The 22,446-nt window shown below is 32.5% G+C and overlaps 3 long non-coding RNA genes across 3 annotated transcripts; all 3 read right to left on the reverse strand.

Annotated features, from left to right (window-relative positions):
- Positions 1-1,008: 1,008 nt before the first annotated feature.
- LOC145797005 (uncharacterized) lies at positions 1,009-14,861 on the reverse strand. Its single transcript, XR_014337887.1, has 2 exons — positions 13,455-14,861; positions 1,009-2,327 (listed from the first exon to the last, which is right to left on the reverse strand). It is a non-coding gene; the product is annotated as an uncharacterized LOC145797005 (long non-coding RNA).
- A 1,122-nt stretch (positions 14,862-15,983) lies between these two features.
- On the reverse strand, positions 15,984-16,717 carry LOC145797006 (uncharacterized). The gene is made up of 2 exons (XR_014337889.1): positions 16,677-16,717; positions 15,984-16,510 (listed from the first exon to the last, which is right to left on the reverse strand). It is a non-coding gene; the product is annotated as an uncharacterized LOC145797006 (long non-coding RNA).
- LOC114316098 (uncharacterized) lies at positions 16,715-21,954 on the reverse strand. Its single transcript, XR_014337888.1, has 2 exons — positions 19,875-21,954; positions 16,715-17,234 (listed from the first exon to the last, which is right to left on the reverse strand). It is a non-coding gene; the product is annotated as an uncharacterized LOC114316098 (long non-coding RNA).
- Positions 21,955-22,446: the final 492 nt, after the last annotated feature.

Genomic DNA, 22,446 nt, shown 5'->3' on the forward strand with positions numbered 1-22,446 from the left:
AAAGGTGTATATTAAGATTTTTTTTGTTCTTAAAAGATGTGTACAGAAAAGTTTTCCATATAATATTATGAGTGTTGCTGGATGTCTATTATGGTCATTTTAATTTATGATATAATTGTCATTAAATTAAAATTTCATTGTGTGCCCTAAATTAATTAGGTGTGTGGAAAAAGAATTTCCCAAAATCAGCGCTTGGATCTTTAGACAAAGAAAATTCAATTTTGAACTTTTCACCTCGAGTGCCCAATTTAGAAACAAATAATTGGAAATTATAAACGAAATCTGGTATTTAATGCTTGATAAAAGGAAACACAAAATCATTGTAGAAGATAAGTAAGAAAATATTATAAATAATTAACATTACCTTTATAAGAGAAATTCACCACAAGAACTAAAGCCTACTTTTCAAAGAAAGAATAAAAATTTTAATTTTTTTTTTGAAATAAAATTTTAACTAGATAGGATTTTTTTACGAATTTATAATACTTATGGGCTTATATTTCATTTTTGTAATCCTTTTAAGGATTTAATAGATTCAATCGATAGTTTAATGACTAAATAGATTTTGATTTATATACTTTAGGGACTTAATAGATACAATCGGTAGTTCAAGGACTTAGTAGATAATTTGATGATAGTTTAGGGTATAAAGTGTAATAAACCCTATTATCAAATGCTTATACTAATGAACCAATCAAATTTTTAGATTAGGTGAAAGACTAAGACTAGAATATGGCCCTTAATTTTGGACAAATCTAGATAGTTTTTCATATATAAATAGGCCCAACTATTCATTTAATAGTTTTAAACATGAATATATAATTTTTTTACCCAAGTTTAACTTCTTCTTTTTTTTTTTAATAATAAATATGCATAAATGTATGCATATTTCTTATTTTAATATGAAAATACTTAATAGTTATCAATTTGATAAATAAATAGGTCAAGTGATTCATAAGTCAGGCATAAATTAAGATATTTTTTTAAATGATTAGGTCATGGTTAAACTAGCGTAAAAGTTGAATCAACTAGACTTTAGGCCATTTTAATGTCTATCTCAATTCTAGCTCCAGAAGCCAAATCAAGAAAATAAATTTCATGTCAACAAAATGTTGAATTAGCACAATCTCTCGAAAGTTGTGAACATCTTCTTCTCAGCACAGATGTTGCGAGTGGCCCCAGTGTCAACCTACCATTCCTTTGGGTTGGACCTCACCATGTTCACCTCAGAGATGATAGTTAAAAGGTGCATGTCATCAATATCTTGTGGCAGATCCTCCATTTTAGCCATGTGGGCTCGACTTTTGTTCTGTGGAAGGATCTTCTTGTATGGCTTCTTTTTGCGGCAATCAACCACCATATACCTATCGCTTCTACAATTGAAGCACTTTCCATTGAACCTAAAAGTAAGTTCCTCCTGCTCATATACTGGCTTTTTGGAGATACCACCTCTAACCCCTAGCTTTGAGCTTTTTCCTGTTGATGGCTTCTTCTTCACTCCCAAGGACTGGCCATGCTCAACCATGTTTGCTTTCACAGTGGTGGTACTCCCTCCTTTCTTCTTGTTGTCTTCCTCAATGCGAAGCCTAACAATGATCTCTTCGATTGTCATCTCCTTTCACTTGTGCTTCAAGTAGTTATTGAAATCTTTCTAGCCGTTAAACAATTTCTCAATCAAAGCAGCTGCCTGGAATGATTCCCTCTGCATGAATCTCGTGCATAATAACTTTGAACTGTTGGACTTAGCTAATGACACCATTTTGAAGTCTAGAAACCAGGCAATGACAAATTTCTTCACCCCAGCATCCTCGATCTTGTACTTTTTGTCCAAAGCATCCCACAGCTCCTTTGCCGACTTCTTGGCATAAAACAAGTTGAGTAGTGTATCTACCAATCCATTCAAAATATAGTTCTGGTAAAGGAAGTCCGACTGATTCCAAGCATCTAGATCCATGAGTTTTTGCTTGTCTTGCTCATTCTCTTCCATGGTTGGTAGATCGTCACTCAAAAACCTCGCAAGGCTAAGAGTATTCTAGCAGAACAGTATCTTTTACTGCCACCTCTTGAAATTCACTCTAGTGAACTTCTCCGAGTGCTCATAATGGTTATGCAGACCTCCCTGAACAGCAGGAGTAGCGGCAGGATTGACCACAGAGGTCACATCAATAGGATTGACCACATGGGTCATAGTAGGGATTGGCGAGCCAATTGACCTAGGGTTCTGTCCCACCAACATTAGCAACAGCAGCAGCAGCACCATTAATTACAAAGAACCCCACCAACATTAGCAACAGCAGCAGCTGCACTATCAATTACAATTGTCATTTCTGAAAAATACAACAGAATTTCATTATTTTGTGTTTCTAGAAACTAAACTTAACACTAGAAAATATCAAAGTCAAAAATTTAATTCAAAACTAGTCTCGCCACTTACCTTATAATTGAACATGGTTAGGAAAGTTTCTAGGAAGATTGGGGGGGTCACACTAGTCCCATTTAAAACTCAGTTAACCTTAAACAAAATTTTCAAGAGCATGTTGATTCCTAGTCCATGGGAAACAAATTTAGAATTAAGTTTTCGAATGGATAAATTAGGTTAAAACAAATCAAGTTTCAAAATTTACAAGCAATTTAAAATTTACTACCCAAATTCCAAGAAATCAAAATTGCTACAATAATTTACAAGCAAATAAAATGCTTCCAAATTTACAAGCAAACAAACTTGCTTCAATAAAAATTGGTAATGAACCACTACTAGAACACAAGTAAAAAATTGCTTCAAATTATAAGAATAATAACCGATCCAAATAAGGATTCTTTTTTGTCCAATAATTCTTTTTCATGCTTAGGCATTTTTGTCCAACAAAAATGTTAGTAGCCAAATTTGGTTTACAATCCAAATTCTATTAATTTGGTTTTGTAATTTATTTATTTTTTCCATTCTCTTTCGTATAGGTATTCCTCTAAAGAAAGTTAGTAGAAAAACACAACAAATGCAAAACAAATAATTGAAAGAAACTATAAAAGAAATAAATTATTTTAAACCTTCTGGCTTTTATTTAATAGTAGAATTAACTAATGAATTAAAATGCTAGACAAGTTATAAAAGAAAACTTATAACTCCAATTTAATAGGTAACAGTCATATGAGTTACCACTAATCAATAAACATGTAAATTATTCTAGAAGAGTAGAATCAATTAACATGTAAAATGGGGGGGGGGGAGGAAGCATGCAAATAATTTTAGAATTCTAGAAAATAATTAGCATGTCAATTTTCACTTCAAAATTAGAAACCAATGAGCATACAAATTATGTTATAAAATTATAAAATAAAGAAGTATGCCAATCATGGTATGAAACTAAAACTCATGCTCATAAAATTATTCATCTAAAACAGTAGACATTTATTTCTGAAATTAATAGCATGTAAATAAAATTATTTTTCCTTGTCCAATAGTAATAAGCATACAGTTTATGTAATTAAACCAGAAACCAAACTGGAAGCAAATACATGAAACAATTATTAATCACTTGAATTTCTAAACATGATTTCTATGTAGGTGAAACGGTAGGCTTCTAATTCTTAGAAATAGTTTCGGTTTTCGTAGTAAACAAGTTTTTTTTCTTTTTATTATTAATTTAAATCTCATATCATGTACTATTGAAACAGTGGGCTAATCAATGCTATGAAACAATGGCTGTAAGATATAATATTTTATTCGGCCATGCTGGGACCCCCAGTGGGGTGACCCCAGTGAACTCTCCCCCAGTGTCAGTGTCGGCTTGTCATTAGCTGAAAACAAAAAAAAAAAAATTAAAAATAAAAAAACTATTTTTTGGACCAATCACAGAGGATCCCAGCACCTCCACTGGATATCTCAAGCTTTATTCTATTTTATTATCCTAATCATGCACCTCATATATGACACAATAGCTATATACATGTTCAATTTTCTACAGATATTACAGTAGTACCGATTACTTTTGTTACTCACAAGAGCATGGCAAAGAACTCAGACAGTATTTTACAACTTCAAGTGAACACGTTCTGTAATTATTTTTCAAATTAACAGATGCTACAAATCTATATAATTGATATTTAATTAATTTAAAAAATACAAAATAAGCAATCACACTGAAAATTATAATTAGATTGAACATAAATACATAACAAAATAAAAGAAGAAAAAAAAGCAAACCGAAACCTGTGTGGTACCACAGTCTTCTTAAAATAGATTTGCCGCCTCACCGTGTATGCTGAAGATATGTTAGTGTCTGTCTCCCAAAATGCGATGGTTAGAACCCGCTAATACAGAAACACCTTCTGTTTTGCTCCGACAGACTGATAATGGCAGTACTCTCTCATACAGAAAGAATAATATAGAAGCAGACTAACTATCACTTGAGAGCAAAGAATTTCTGTGAAGAACATCAAAGAGATTGGTCTCCTTTTATACACAATAGGAGAGAGAGGAGGAGCCTCCCAGCCATGAAGGTTGGTAACAAATGCAGTCAAAACTGCTCAATTACTCCTACAAAACTGATAAAGTAATACACAAAACTGATGAAAAATAATACACACTTGTGTGTGTATATATAACAACAGCTACTTAACAAACTTAACCCAAGAAGATTAGGTTGGTGGACCATCAACCCAAGTCCCGAGATCCAAGACCCACAAACTAGGCCCGGGTAGGCGACGCACGCGCATGTATGACAATTTTTGCATAATCAACTTAGACCATAGTTTTAGCCCAAGTCTATTCTTGAAACATCCATAACTCCCTTCGTTCGGAAAATTTAGATGCCCCAAAGGGGCTATGTCCTTAAAAAAAATTTGAGATTTAAATACCCAATTAATACTTTAATTTACAATCAATGTGAGATAGGTAGTTACACACTATTCTCAATAACTTATTCATAAGGCTAATTTTATAAAATAATTTCTCATTTAATTCTTAATATTTTTTGTCATACTTTTTGTGGTGTAAAGATTTTATTATAAAGAACCTAAATACATTTGATCTCACCTCAATCAGTAGTTGGGACCTACTTTAACTTAATATTAAAATCACCTGAAATCATTTTTTTTCTAAAATAAATAAAATATAATTATATTTCATTTTTATTTTTATTTTTATTTTTATTTTTTTGTTCTAAATTACTTTTTAAATTCATTAACTAAACACAATCTAATAAGTTACAGATTAGGTGAGAGAGACGTTTCTAAAAACTTCATAAAATTTGAGAGAGAGAGAGAGAGAGAGAGAGATTACTTTTACTTCCTCATCTCTGAAATTCATGTCTAATGTAGTATTTATATCGAGACGGATGATAGAAAGACGACAAGGTGAGATAATAATTATGTAAAGACCACAAGGTGAGATATTTTTTATTTATTATTGGGACTGAGATGCTATTGTGAATTGGTGCTATGCACTCTACGATTATGTTTGTTTTGCTGATTTATGGGTGGGATTGGATTAGGATTAAAGTGGACTCTACAAATATTTTGTTTGGTTGGTTTATTGGCTTTTGAATTTGTTTCTCCAAGGGAATTGGTATAGAGCATGTTTGTTAGGTGAAATTGAATGATGGGAATAGATTAATAGTTCATTTAGATTAATAATTCGTTGTTTGTTTCAAATTTTTTATACCGAATTAATAGTCCATCTGGACTATTAATTTCAAATTTGTGAGACTATTGTATCCCATGGGGGGTGGGCCACAAATCATGGGATAACTCATCCCATGAGATTAGGTTATCAAATTACATTGTTGATCCTCAATATTAAATATCTTTTTCCTCATGATATTAATTATACCTAATAAAGTAGTCTCAATTTAAAAATAAAATAATTTTATTTAATTTTTATTGATGTTTTATTTATTTAATTTTTTAAAATAATTTTTTATAGATATTTTATTTTAAAATTTTGTTGATAATTTGTTTAATTTCATTATTTAAATTTTAATAGATGTTTATTTAACTATTATTATTTTTTTAGATAAATTTATTTAAAATTTTAATTAAAAATAGCATATATTTTTATTGATATTTTATTTATTTAATTTTAAAAAATTATTTAATTGGGTAAAAAATAAAATAAAATAAATTTTTATTTAATCTAGCTAAAAATAAATAAAATATTAAAGATATATTTAATATTACAATTATTTAATAAATAATTAAAAAAGATAAAATAGTCATTTGAGTATTTAACTTTCTCTATAATATCTTAAATAAACATAAAATGTATGTCCTATCCAAATAAATAGTTTCAGAACTATGAAGCTCACCCCCTTATCTAGTGTGTCGAAACAAACATGCTGATACAGTAGTGGGATTAGGTTGCCTTGAATGGAGGTAGGATTGAAAAATCAATCCCACAACTGAGTGTTCAAGTACCTTTTTTTTTTCTTTTTTTTTTTTCTTTTCCTCTCTTCTTTTACCCAAGTGTGTTTGTAAATTTTTTTATATTTTCTTTAGAATTTTTTGATATTTTTTTGTTATTTTATATAAAAGTAATTTAACAATCTTATCACTAATTATCTCCGATACTATCATTAAAACAAATATATTTTTATTTTATCCTCTTACTAATAATCCCTACATTAACAATCTTTTTACTAATCATTCCTTCACTAACAATCCTATTTAATCTAATCCGCCAAACTAACATGACCAAAGTGAATTGAGACAAAATTATCTAGTGTACGTAAAATGGAAAATTCATGTAATGTTTTACTTTAATCGCGAAATTTAGCCCCGGTTTGGGAAGGAAAAAGCATCGTAAAATTTAGCCCCGGTTTGGAAAGAAACAAGCCAGGCTTTTTTGGTTAAAATAGTCACAAAAAACAAAATAGACTTTTTAGCTTAATAAGACAAAACATCACATCTAATCCGTAATCATTATATTCTTTAAAAAGCCAAAAAAGTCAAAAGTTCTTCCCAAACGAATCTGTTTAGCCATAGAATCAAAAAGCCAACCTACTTCCCAAACGAACCCAGTGGGTGTGTTTGGTTTGTGTTTTAAAACATGTTTTTTGGAAGAAAATTTCCAAAAACACGTTTGGTTACAAATTTTTTAAAAAAAATTTCAAAATTACTTATCTCTATTACACATCAATTAATCACTTTTTCTCTCTCCTCTCTCATTCCCAATTACTTTTTCTTTCACACACATCTATTCAATTACAACAAAATATCAAATCATCTCAAACTAGGGGTGTAACTCGGGCAGGTTCGGTTTGCTTAGAAGGTTATCCAAACCCAACCCAAGTTATGCTGAGACCTGCTCAGGCCCAACCAGGCCCGAATTGTAACCCGAGATTACCTATACAAGCCCGACCCGAGTTATCCGAATTTCCCGAATTGTAAATGAATTTCATTTTTTTTTTTGTAGTTACATTATTAAATTATTAAAATTTGACTCTATTTACATTTTTTTTTTATAGAAAATCATTAATACCATCAAAACAAATAATTTATATAATGTAAGAGAAATATTGATATAGTAGTCTTTACAATTTATGAGTGAAAATAAAAAATAAAAAATAAAAATTAAGATTTTATATTATTTGTATATATAATATATATTCAATATAATTTAATAATCTAAATTACTTTAATATCATGTAACGACTAATAATTTATATGTATATTTAATATTTTTATAAAAAATGATTCGGACCCCCTTTCCCCTCACCCCTTTTGACGCCCTCTCCTTTTTATTGGCCATTTTTTCTTTTTTCTTTTTCTTTTTTTCCTTCTCCTCCAATCACCACCCGCCATGTGTGTGGGGGGGTGGTGATTGGAGGGGGTCTCAATCACATCCCTATTTTTATATCTATATATATATATATATATAATTCGGGTTTCAGGTTGCTCGGGTTGTTTGACGTCTTTGCCCCAGTCCGCCCAAATTTAATTCAGGCTTTTGAATTTTTGCCAAAGCCCATACCGAATTTGAAAACATCTTGTCCAAACCCTAAAAAAATTCGGGCTGGGTTCGGGTTACTCAAGTTGAGCCCGCCCAAGTCGCACCCCTATCCCAAACTCCAAAACTATTTTCAAAATACACAACCAAACAAACTAAAAAAATTTCTAAACTCTCTCTCTCCAAAAAAAAAAAATTGAAAATTTATTATATAACACAAACCAAACACACCCAGTATTTTTGTGTTATTTTAAGAGAGAACATGACAAGTGTGATGTAATAAATTATTTTTTTATTAGTAAAAAGAGATATTTATTGATGAAAATCAAAGAATATAACAAATGATGGACATTAATAAAGAAGGTGAGTACATAAAATATTAACACTGTGTTGGGTTGGAAATTTGAAAAGAGATTTGGAAAAGGGAAAAAACGGTGATGTTTCCGACCCCCAGTGGCACCCAAGTGATGTGGCGCGTTGCCATTGCCTGAAAATCAAAAAAAAAAAAAAAAAAAAGTTTTTTTGGCCAATAGGAAGAGACCCCAGCACCCCCACTGGGGGTCTCATGCATTTTCCAGGAAAAAAATGTGTGTGAAACTAGATGAAATGTAGGTATATTTTATTCATATTTCATCTACTTTTTTTTTTCTTTTCTAAATCTCTTCCCAAATCTCATAACCAAATATAGCGTAAAGCAAAACTGAACAATCCAAATTAGGTTAGTACCAAAAAATAAGGCTAATTATTTGTTAGCCCATCACATGTAATAAATAATGTGAAGTATAGTTTCAATACCAACACATAATCTTTTGAAAAATAAGGTGTAATATTCCTTTTTGACATTTTTGTCAATGGGATAAGATTCTCTCTTTAATTGGGAAAACCACTTGGAGAGTACTGTTGAGCCTTCGTGGGGTCTATCAAGAAATCCGCATCAATGATTCGAATCGTCAATATGTAGAGCTCATCGAGTATTTTAACCATGCAAAACTTATTTTGATTGGATATCGAAAACCACTTGATTATATCATATTTGTATCAATAATTTATTTTCAAAATTATATTTATCATTAACACGAATGTGATCTGATTAAGTAGCTATTGGTATCCGATTAACATGATTTTTTTACAAAAATAAAGTACTCAATGAGTCATACAAATTGAACAATTTAGATTATCGATACAGGATCTTTAACGGACCCACAGAAGACTAATAACACTCTCCAATCTAATATGAACTTGAGAGAAGCCATCCCTTGTCAAAATAAGACCCATTTGCTCTATGTTCATGAACTTTGTACTATAAACAAAATGTACTTTTATTAATTAGCGGTATTAAGTACAAAAAAGTTTCATGAAATAAAAATAGATATAAGATAAAATATGAGTTTTATGTATATAGTGTCCATCGTATGTGGAATTCATATTTATACTTTTGTGAAAATTCATTGTGCACTTAAATTTACGAGATACTTACATGTAGGTCCTAATAAGTAGACTTATTATCTAATAGATCCTATGTAAAAAATTTATCATAAAAAAAGTCACCAATTGTAAGTTTTAGTGACAATTTATAAAAATCATGATAAAAAAAAATCACTAATTATCAATTTTTAGCGACATATATAAAAAATTGTCACAAAAAAATTATTTTTAATGACAATTTTACCAAGACTTATTTTCAATAGGACTTGATGGGAATTAAGTCTAACTATTAGGGCCTATTGGTAGTTTACCCTAAATTTACTTTTTGTGACTATATAAAGAAATTTTTTTAAAATAACCATCAGAACTGTTGTTAGTATTGAAAAATTGTCTAAAATATAGGGTAAATTACACTTATCTCTTCTGAGATATTTAATAATTACAAAGACCTTCTCTGTAGTTTCTAGAATTACACTAACCTCCCTTGCTTTTGAAACTATTATTAAGATTCACCCAATCTGTTAAGTTCATACAAACAGCGTTACTTGGATGAGAAAATGACCGTATTACCCTTTGATTTGCACGTGACCATATTTTAATTTTTTTTTTAATTATGTAAGAAATATTAACAGTAGACACCTCATTTTTTACCGCCCTTATAACTTGGGCACCACCGGTTGCGCACCCAATGATGAATTTGTATATGCTTGTCAAATGCTCAAAGTCCTCAGCGGAAAGCCTCAGCTTTGAACCTCAAAACCCTACAAACCTTGTGTCTTGTTTTTGGACCAAAATAGCAATTTTTCAAGTCTAAACATCCTGGGACCTACAGACCCACTAGTGTGGCCTGCCGGCCACTTGTGTGTTTTTTCAGATCTTTTTGCTAGTTGTGCCAGCTATTTCCACGGATGCATGCACCATTCCATACGTGTCTGTATAGATATTTCTGAGGTGGTCTTACTTTGTTCTATATATAGAGGACCCTCTCTCATATTTTAGAGGGTTAGAAAATTTGGGAGCAAAAAATATTTCTCTCTCTCTACAATTCTCTCTCTCTCTTGCAAGTTCTTCACTCTTTGCCTAGACACTCTAAACCAAACCTTGAGGTATTTTTGCTGAGGTGTTTTTCAGCTTACATTTAGCTCTTGAGCGTGTGGAATGGTTGGTTTGTAACTCAAAAAGGGTACCTCTCTTCAGGAGGTATACTTCTTAGCTTGTTCCCTTTCTTTATTTGCCATTTTGTCTATTGTTGTTAGACTGTTTTTACACTGAATTTTTGGGCTAAAACTTATGGTTTAAAGCCATTAAAGGTAAAAGGGTGGATCACTCTTCTTTAAACCTTGTTTCATAGGCTTTTGCCCTTGTGTTTCCCACATTTTTATCAACTTTCTTTGAGCTTTTTACCATTGGTTTTCAGAGTTTACCAGAGGCTAAAAATCATGTTTTGAAGTCCCAAAAATGGAGGGGGTAGCCTTCCCTCCTTGTGCTTGCTTACTAGCTTAAATTGCTCCATGTTGTAGCTTACTCTTTTAGCTCTTTTGACTTCAATTCCAACACTATTTTAACCTATTTTAGGACTTTTTTGTGTGTTTATTCCATTTATGCTTTGTATTGTAGGCTTGTAGTGTAATGGTCCTCATAGGCTTGGTGGTTTAAGCCTTAGCCACCAACCTATTTGAGTTGATAATGTTTATTTCTTGCTTCCTATACTTGTATTCATCTCTAATCACTTCTGCACTTCTCTCATTTCTTGGCTCCTTTTGTTGCCTTGAAAGTTGTTTCAAACCAATTGCTTGTTTAAGCTTGAGATAGAGGTATTGTGCTTAATGGTTTAATCCCTTTGGGGGTTCATTACCAACAGCATGGTATCTCTTTCATGTCCAAAACAACTCTTTGTTTGATGCTTATTTCCATTAGTGGACTTAAAGCTCATTATTGGATTTAATTGACTAATGAATGGATGGTAATTAAAATGGAGTAATAAAATTGGGACTAAAAGACATGCAAGATAATAAAGAAATTTGGTGTTCAATCGGACGTTAATTGAACACATGGAAACTTGGGTCATTTCATACTTTCTAGTGATGAAATGGTTCAAGTTTCCAAGGTCAACCACTTCCCTTGATCAATCCATGATAGGGAAAAGGTTTTGTTGGTCTTCCCTTACCATTTACTGAAATTGTGTCCCTTGGTTCATAAGTCATCACGCAATGAAATTGCATCGATTGATGGCTTGCGAATCAAGCCTACCCCTCCTTTGAGTTGTTTGATGATAAGGAGAGGTAGAGTGGACAAACATCCCCTAAGAATACTCTATGTGTGCTCTGTTTGCTTTCTGTTGCAGTAGGAGGAACCAAACATTAGTGGCCGGCAGGCTACTTTTACTGGGTAGCAAGCTACTTTTAATGGCTGGCCAACCATCACTTCTAGCTTGCCGGCCACTCTTGTCAAACCAAGCAGTGCCTTTTTTGGCACATAATAGAGCAAAGGTTGGGGTAAAAAAATAGTGCAATTTTCTAACTGTACAACAGAGGTATTCTGTAGCAAAATAGGGGACTTTTTCAAGTGAAAATCCGCGTGCATGCATGAGCATTCCTCACTTCCCGGGGCTAATTAGTTAGAGTAGTTACTTACTTAGCTTAATTTCTTTTGGTTGTATTCGTGTTATAATTAATTAGTTAATTCTACTTTGTAATGAATTAGTTAGTGTAATTAATTAGTTAAATCCAATTTGTAATAATTAGCTAGCATAATTAGTTTATTTAATTTGGTTTGTAATAGTTAATTCGTAGTAATTAGTTAGCTAGTTAGTTTATTCGGACCCTCATGCACGATGGCACGATTGTAATAATGTGTATGTCTTCCAACCTCACGTCTTTCTCCCTTTTATTTACTCGCTAATGATGGTTAGTTTAGAACATCATGTTTCTTTTATCATTTCCCATGATTGCATTAATTAGTCTTGCATGCATGAGATTTGGCTTATCATTCTAGCAAAGCATTGTTATTGCTAAAAATTCTTTGAATACGTGCTTAGACCGCATGCCTTGAATTGATTCACATGCTATGTTAGTAGGTGAGCCTATTAATTACATATTGCATGCGTTGCATTAGTTATTTTGCATCCGTAGGATCGTGCATTTTTTTTTTCTAACTCTTTTATTTCTTTTGGCTTACCTCAAAGTACTAGGTGAGTGGTTTTTGCTTTAGCATATTGCATGCGTGCGATTGTTGCCATATCAAGCATAATACCATGAGGCTAAGTGCTTAAATGATATACCTGTTTTGAATGCCTGTGGATGAAGGCTAATTGCTTAATTTGGGATAATTTGATGAATGTACCTATGATATCGCCTTTTTAAGTGGTTACATAGTCAAAACACTTTTTCAAAACAAACATAAAATCAAAATGTTTCAACTTTTGCAAATTAGTCTATACTTGTGTGCATCACATAGTAAAATAGCCTAATAAATCGGAACAAGAGCATATAATGTAAATAAGAGTCACATCATGATTAGTAGAGACCGATCTTTGATCGGGCGAGCGGGGATGCTCAATTCACAGCTCAATATAACACAACCCAACTCATTGCCTTAAATTTCCACTTCATCATTTCATCACAACTTTCATATCATCAATACAATTCACAATTGAATGTTCTCAATTTCAGTCTCATTTCATAACACAACTTAGATTATTAGCAACAAGAGTCAATCGTAATTTTTACATGAATTTTTCCAAACACCATCAAGGTTCAATTAACCATGAATATGTGCAATTTAAGCCCTCAATTTCATGATACTACTTTCAATTTAAGCAAAACCATCAACCATGTTCATGAGCCAAACTAAGGTTTTTAAGAGAAATTAAAGCTTTTCACAAAAACAGTTTTTATTCCAACTCTTCTATTAATTATACACCTAAATTCATAACCCAACAAGTAAACCCCAACACTTCAAACCCTAAACCCCCAAATCTTATGATTTGTCACAATATACTTAAAATATAGATTTTGAATTTGTATAAGGAAAATACCACAAATCTATCTACAAATGAGAGTATTGAAGGAAAATTAGAAATCCCTACCTTAGAAGGAGAAAAGAAGAGAAGACCTCTAAATAGACGGCTCAACGCTTGGCGCAAGACCTACATATCACACATAGCATGTACTCGAAGACTTAGTACATAAACAATGCTATAAACGACTTCAACCTGATGCCGGGCTCAAAACATTGCTAACATGCTCTTAGAGTGCTAAGATGCAAGTTTAGATGTCCCAAGGGTCTCGAATGCAAGCAAAATATGAAAAACATGGCCAATTGAAAACTTAATCCATGAATCAAGCCTAATTTAATGATTTCTACTTTGTAAATTTGAACATAAAACTCATCTTCAAAATAATCTTCTCAAACTCAAATTAATCAACCTCAATAGAGGCCCAAAGCTCCAAAAATTAGTAAAATAACTTCAATTGAGAGAATAATTCAAGATTCAAAACAATCTCCAAGTTTTCTAATTTGTAAATTTAACATGAAAACTTATCTTTAAAAAATCATCAACAAACTTCAAATTCCTTTCATAAAATGAGTCATAAGGTTCCAAAAACTTGTTAGATAACCTTCATTGAAAGCTTTATTCAAGATTCAAAACAAAAACAAATTTACAAAATTTTTCATTCGCCATTTTAAATATGATGAAACTTTCTTGAATCTTCAAATACATATGCAATTGATCTTACAAAACAATATTGATACATGATTTCTCTCATAAAATCGTGAAAAATGCATGAATTCAAGGACGAAACACAAGATATATGCATGAACTCATCAATCTCAAACCCTAGGTTACAAAATTCCATAAACTTCTATACAAAACCCAAAATACAAGTTCTAGTATGTGGGTCCATGCAAAACAAGATCAAGACATGAGAAGATGGAGAAATCTTGCATGAAGTTATTCAATTGATGAGTTCCTTGATGATTTCCTCAAATTTTCCCTTCCTTTCTACACTCTCCTTCTTTGATTCTTCCTTGAGCTCAATTCTCTTCTTCTCTTCACGATTTTGGAACTCACTCTCTCTCTAGAGTTGGTCTCTCTCTCTAGAGTTGGTCTCTCTCTTTCTCTATCTCTCTCTCTTGGTTTTCTTCTCTTTCGGCTCAATCACTCTCTCTCCCCTGAATGTTAAAGAATGAATAGGAGTATAATGTATTATGTATATACAATGAGAAAACACACACGCGCAGCCTTCTCAACACCCAGATCTTCTCAGTACACACACACCCATATACACCTCCAATTCTAGATCATTCTACAATTTATTTATGATCAAAATTAATTTAATTAAGCAACACTTAGTCTTAATTGATCTTAATTAGCACATAATTAAATCAATCATAACTAATCACAAATCCCACTTAATTTAATTAATCTACTTATTTCTATCATCAATTTTGGTTTCCCAAATGCTTGAGGCCTTCAATTTCAGATAAAGCTCAAAATCTCTACCAATAAATTATATACTCAAATTGAACACCTCATAAATAAATTTAATCCATAATAATCTTAATTCACAATTCTCATAACTTAATTAACTTCCATTCGGATAAAATTTATCAAATCTTAATCTTACTAAACTGAATCAAATACTTAATTAAACTCCCATATAATCTAATACTCGAAATTGAACCGATTCAACTCATCAATTTCACCTTTTTAAGCCATTTAGGCTTTTAATTTCTAATTCCAAAATAAATCCTTAATCAAATCATATACAAATCAGACTGAATAATTCTTATAACTCCCAAATTACATCAAAATAATAACTAATAAAAATCCGAATCTCCTTAATTAATTAAATGCCAAAAATTACATATGGTGGGATCGTCACATGTAGCTTCTCGTCAACCCCTTTCAACTTAGAATCCAAATTCCCAAATACTTCAACATTCCATTTTTTTAAAGCCAGCTTCAGTGCACTTAGTTTTGCCATGATAACATATCCAGCCAATCCCTTCGCTTTTGTAGTCTCCCCTACTCTTTTAACTTCCAAAAATGTTTCAGATCCACAGGATCCCAGTGGAGTTTGATTGGCCAGGTATTTTTTTTTTTTCTTCTTCCAATAACCAACCCCCACATGTGTGGGGGGTGGAGGGAAAGTGGAGGTCTCAATCACGTTTGTTTAACTTCATTTAGAAACCCATGATGAAGAACCCAAGCATTTATGAATCTAAAAGATTTAGGACCCCAATTCTTTTCATCCTCTATTAATAAAATGGGACTATGATCTAAGGGCAATCTAGGTAACCCCCATAATTTAATTTAAACCACTCTGAATTCATCAAGAACCTATCAATCTGACTCCAGCTTCAAGAATCTCTCCGTGTATTGCCAACCTAGCATTGGAGTGTCTATCAGTCCCAAATTATTAACAAAATCAGACATGCCCGTCCCTTCTTACACAGCCCTTTATTCCCCCTGCTGATTTGATCTCATTAAAATCCCCTCCTAAACACCAAGGTTTAGGGAATGAGCTTTTTAGAGTACTCAACACACCCCATAAATTCCTCTTACCAACTACCTCACTGGGTGCATAAATATTACCAATTACACATTCAATTCTAAGATAAATAGTACCTTATAATAGAATGAAACTTCTAGAACAACCGCAGTTCTTGGATACAAAAATCTCAGGATTAAAAATACACATGATTTTTCTTGATCTTTCTTTTATTCCTTAACTGAATTTGATCACCATTTAAATCCCCATTTTCATCTTGGCTTTGCCTTAATCTGGGCCATGAGTTGAACAAATCTCCAAATGGGCTACTTTCCTTGGCCCATTTACTGCACACCTGATGCCTCTAGCCAGATTGGATTATCACAAACCTCATTAATAAGAGCTGGCCCAATACCTACATCTACTATATGGGCTTTACCAAATACCACTTCCAAATTAATCCCAGGCCTAGCTAATTCATTTCCACTGAGACTTTTTATAGGCCCACACAAATCCATCAGATGATCATCCCCTCTACTTCCACAATCTTCTGACGTCTGTTCTAAACCACCTTGCATGCCTCCCTTGAGACCTGAGCTCAACGGTAATGATGCCTCCTTTGTTCTTCGAGCTTCCAAGTCAACTCCTGTTTCATTATATAATAATAACACAAGCAGATTCATTGATTGATAATATAGTAATTGGTCGGACTCATCAACAAGAACTGACATCAATCTTCTAGCACTTGGATTTTTTTTATTTTTTTTAAAAAGAAGAAGAAGAAGAAGAAGAAGAAGAAAAAGCACACATACATCATGTTACATAAACTAAAAATAAAAGCATGTTCTTGTTGACATCAATCTTCTAGCACTTGGATTTTTTTTATTTTTTTTAAAAAGAAGAAGAAGAAGAAGAAGAAGAAGAAGAAGAAAAAGCACACATACATCATGTTACATAAACTAAAAATAAAAGCATGTTCTTGTTGCAGGTCCCTCCTTGAGTCCTTGTCTTAGTTAAGAGGAAAGAGCTGCAGAGTCCGGATGCGGTTAGCGCCTTCAAATTCCACAGTGTATGAATTGCGAGCAGGAATGTAGTAAAACGTCACTGTTTCACCCTCCTCCAGTTCATTTTCCCTTACTAAACGAAGCCATTCTTCTCGTCTCAAGGCCTTTCTCTGATCTCTCCTTATTATCATGTGAAGGTTCCAAGGTCTTCCACTATTATCCCACACAAACATGTTGGCTCTATTGTGACCAGGTAAATAATTTGCCGCGTTTGGTATCTCCAAGGTGTGGGTAATATCCATGTGAGAGAGCACCTTCCCAAAGCAATAATGTCCCATATCCACTCTTAAATCCATTCTCCAACACCTAAACAAATAAAAAGGATTTGATGAATTAAATGTATATTCAAAGAATAAATTAAATTAATCCAAGAAGAAAAGATACGAACACTAATAAAGCAGATGGAATATGTATCCTCCCACCCCACTCCTCTATGGCTGTATTTGATTTATAGATTTTGGGAGGAATTTTTGAAAAACAATTGGAAAAAGATATTGTGAAACGTAAGTGAAATATAGTTATATTTCATTCACATTCTACCTACTTTTTCTTTTTTCCATTCCAAATCATTCCTTATTTTTATTAACCAAACACAAGAAGTTACAGATTAGGTGAGAGAGACCTTTCTAAAAACTTTACAAAGTTAGAGAGAGAGAGAGAGAGATTACTTTTGTTTCCTCTTATCTCTGAAACTCATGTCTAATGTAGGGTTTATATAGGACGGATGATAGAAAGACGACAAGGTGAGATACTTTTTATTTATAATTGGTACTGAGATCCTATTGTGAATTGGTGTTGTGCACTCGAAGTGAACTGAGACAAAATTATCTAGTGTTCTAAAAAAGGAAAATTCATGTAATGTTTTACTTTATATTTTTTATTGGTTAAAACAGTGAAAATTAGCATTTTTGTGTTATTTTAAGAGAGAATATGACAAGTGTTATGCAATAAATTATTTTCTTTATTAGTAAAAAATTGTTTATTGATGAAAATCAAAGAATATAGCGAATGATGAACATTATTAAAGAATGTGAGTGCATAAAACATTAAAACAAAACTGAACAATTCAAATTAAGTTGGCACCAAAAAACAAGTTTAATTATTTGTTAGCACATCACATGTAATAAATAATGTGAAGTATAGCTTCAATACCATCGCATAATCTTCTGAAAAACGAGGTGTAATATTCCTTTTTGACATATTATCTGTTTGACATTCTTGTCAAAGGGAGAAGCTTCTCTCTAGTTGGGAAAATCAACTAGAGAGTACTGGTAGGCCTCCGTGGGGCTACCACGAAGTCCATATCGATGATCTAAACCGTTCAATGTTGAGGGTTCGTCGAGCACTTTAACCATGCAAAAGTATCACGTTGATTGAATATCGATAGCCACTTGATCAGATCACAATTGTATTAATAATTTATTTTCAAAATCATATTTACCATTAACACAAATGTGTTAATAATTAAACATGATACGATGATTTCACTACAACAAAAGTAACCTATGGTGATGAAAAATAGTGAAGAAAATAAATTTCGTCACTAAATAAAAATAATCCATGACGAATTATAAAATTTTGTCACATAATAAAAAAAATAAAAATAATAGGTGACGAAATTTATTTTCGTCAACAAATACTTCTTTTTACATGAGGAAAAATTAAGTTTCGCCACCAAAGGCTTTCCTGCTAATTTTGTTTTGGTGGTGCCAAAATTTTGAGACTTTTGGTGAGAAAACAATTTGTCACCAATTATAAAATTATTAGTGAGGAATATATTTTCGTCACCAATAATTTTATATATATACATTTTTTTTTTTTGAGAAAATTAATTTTAAATATTTTAAGATCATTTGGTGAGAAATATATTTTTCTCATTAATGAATATTTTGAGACTTTTTAGTGAAGAAATTATTTTGTCACTAATTTTAGAGCGAAAATTTTGACATATGGGGCGGTAATGAAAAAAAATAGACTACTAACCTTTTTTCCCTTGTTTTTTTGTTTATTAGTTTCCCCCTCTCTCTCTCTCTCTCTCTCTCTCTCTCTCTCTCTCTCTCTCAGAACAAAAAACAAGTTAATTAACTCTCTAAGTAACCTATGGTGACAAAAAATACTGAAGAAAATAAATTTCGTCACTAAATAAGAATAGTCGGTGACGAATTATAAAATTTTGTCACATAATAAAAAAGTAAAAATAATAGGTGTCGAAATTTATTGTCGTCAATAAATACTTCTTTTTAGATGAGGAAAAATTAAATTTCGTCACTAAAGGTTTTCCCTCCAATTTTTTTGGATGGCGCCAAAATTTTGAAGGGGTTCAAATAACATAATCAAGCCTATGATTAGGACTAAGAGAAGATGGAGTGTTCTCAATTAATTCCTTAACATCCAAAGTATTCGCAGAGGGCCACTTCCAAACATGACTGACAACAATGACATTAACTTTAGCATCACAATTCAAAGTACTCTCTTACATGATTCTATTCCCAAACCTAGCCCACAAGGAGCCTAAAGGGTGCTAATTATTTTGATTGTGTTGTAGTTTCTGATTTTACTAGAATAGATATTACAGTTTGGATGTTATATATTAATTTATTGATATTATGAGACATGTATTTTGCTTTTGTTGTTTTATGAAAATAAACAGTTTAATTTTATATTGATTTGTATTAGATGCAGGTAAGCTTAAATTGAATACTGACGGCTGCTCAAAGGGAGTCCCAGGACAAGAAAGATATGGGGGACTGCTACGAGATGTAGCAGGTACTTGGTTATGGGGCTACTATGGCAAGATAGGACATTGCACAAGCTTGGAGATGGAGCTACGAGCCATCTATAGGGGACTCACCATCCTTTTGCAAAAAGGTACTAAAGATGTGAAAATCGAATCAGATTCAAAGCAGGCCATCAACCAAATCCTACATGGCCTAAATCAAAACTCACCTTACAAGGCCCTCATTGAAGATGCTAAGTTTTTGCTGCAAAGGTGCAATTGCTCTTTTGGCCGCACTCTGCGTGAGGGTAACAAAGTTGATGATCAATTAGCCAACATGGGAGTAGTTCATGATGAGCATGAAAACCTTCCAGATGAAGTTAGATCCTCAATTATAGATGACATGGCTGGAGTTAGTGTTATATATGAGGGACTAGCCCTCTGGTTTGTTGTAGTTGACTCTTTGAACTCTTGTTTCCTTTAAATTTCCTATGAATCAAAAAATTTTGTATTAGATATTTTATTGAATAGATTATTAAAATGCACAGGGATTGTTTGTTGAAAAAATATATATAATTGCAAAAATTTACATTTCAGTATTTCGTCACTAAATTGAAAGACTTTTTGATAAAAATTTTTGTCACCGAAGGGGCATTTTTTTTTTGCGTCTTTTCGTGATGGATATTTTCATCACTAAAAATTCTATCACTATTTTTAGTTATGAAATATTTCGTTACTCAAAATAAATAGAATAAAATTTTATTTAATTTTAGTGACGAAATTGACGTTATAGGTGACAAAATATTTAACATTTAGCGACGAAATGTTTTGTCACCAAATATCAATAATAGGGGACAAAATAAAATTGTCACCAGGTATTTTTAGCGACGAGCAATAGACAACGAATGTGGTGACAAAATTATTTCGTCGCAGATCAATTTGGTGACGAAAATTTCACTATTGGAGACAGTGATTGTTTCATTAAAGAACCATTTTGTTGTAGTGGTCCCTTCTCTGACAGAGTGTGGAACGCTGTGAAAGCTAAGATCAATGTCTCTTGGCCTGTAAGTCCCTTGGGTCTATTATATCCAGGCTGGTTTTTACTTGTACGGTTCGTCAACTTTGGTTGGCCAGGAATAACAGGTTTTTTAATGATGAATTCCTCCCTGAGGAAGTGGTTGTTAAGCATATTATTGATATGGTTAGGTTCCATATGTTATCTGTTACTAACTTGAAAGGCCATCCAAGTGACAGGTGGTTCCTTGATACATGGAAGCTCCAAAATTCAATTTTGAAGACAAGCTCCACTCCTATGGTAACTGTTAGAAAAGGGATGGGAGTTCCTTAAATGTGGGTTGAGTGATTGTGAGGATACATTGAGCGTTTCTAACTGTTTGCTAATGTGTAGGCATCAAGGAGCAGGGTGGAGGGTTATACCAATTCATAGAGGGCTGAGTGTTAATAGAACATTAAAATACACCTTTCACTGGCCATATTGAGAGTGCATTATTGCTTAATTGTCCACGTATATTTGTATGTGTACTTTATTTTGCAGGCTGCTGGATAATGATGTTTTATAGTGAGGTCTTTTATTGTGGGTTGAGTGATGGGAGGTCATATATTGAGGGTTGCTTTTCTACAGCAGAGAGTTCACTTCTATTTGTCATTGATAGGGTGTATTATCACCTGTGTGTTGAGGTCTCATATTGTGGGTTGAGTGATGAAAGGCCACATATTGTGGGTCATTGTTCCACAACAGATGATTTACTTCCTTTGTTATTAATAGGATGTATTATCTGCTCTCTGTAACAGGATCTACTAAATCAGGCAAGGTGAAGGAAAATGCAATGGCTGGTGCATTTTAAACTTCACAATTAACTTTTAATAGCATCAATTCATCATATTAACCAAGACATGACAAGATCAACTATTTAAATTTCCTTCTCTTCCCATTTCACAATTCTTATTCTTATTCACAAAAAAAATAAAAATAAAAAAAATCAGCATGCTTCAATATTTATTAAAAAAAATCATCTTTTTTTTTTCTTTTCAATTCTCATAAAAGGGATTTTTATTTCAACCACCATAAACATGTTATATTAGCTCAATAAAAAACACCTGTTCAATTAGAATACCTAGCTTAACTATTCATAAACATTAAATCTTTTTCGTACTACATAACCATCAAATAAAAATTAGGAATTTTCATTTTAAACTTCACAACCAACTTTTAATAGCATCAACTCATCATATTAACCAAAACATCACAAGATCAACCATTTAAATTTCCTTCTCTTCTCATTTCACAATCTCATACTAGCCACTGCACCGTGCAACTACTGAGAACACCTGTATGTGGGAGCTCTGTACTAGAAACTCAAAATGAGCCAGCATAGAGACATCAACCCAAAAAGAACAGAAATAGTGTCTCATATACCCCAGACCCATCTAATTACACCGGTCCAAAAAACATCTCTAATCCCTCAAAAAGAGCATGTTTGACCCTCTCAATTCTTGCAATATATTCACACTCAATCCGCCTCTCATACAGAGCGATGTGAGTTGCCGGCAGTAAATATACAACAGTGGTGTAATACTAGATGATCTTCCCTTTGCCCTCATGCCATTTAGTTTAGGATTGACCACTTTCCCAGTGATGTCCCTTAAGGCCGAATCATACATGACCGCATGCAACATACCAAAGTAGCAGAACATCAACCCCTTACCTTATGACATAGTCAAAAGTCACAAAAGGGTACATAAATAAAAGTCATATCAATAATGACATGTAAGACTCACACG

This window comes from Camellia sinensis, chromosome 8, assembly GCF_055761805.1.
Source record: "Camellia sinensis isolate YWXY chromosome 8, ASM5576180v1, whole genome shotgun sequence".
Classification (NCBI taxonomy): Eukaryota; Viridiplantae; Streptophyta; class Magnoliopsida; order Ericales; family Theaceae; genus Camellia; species Camellia sinensis.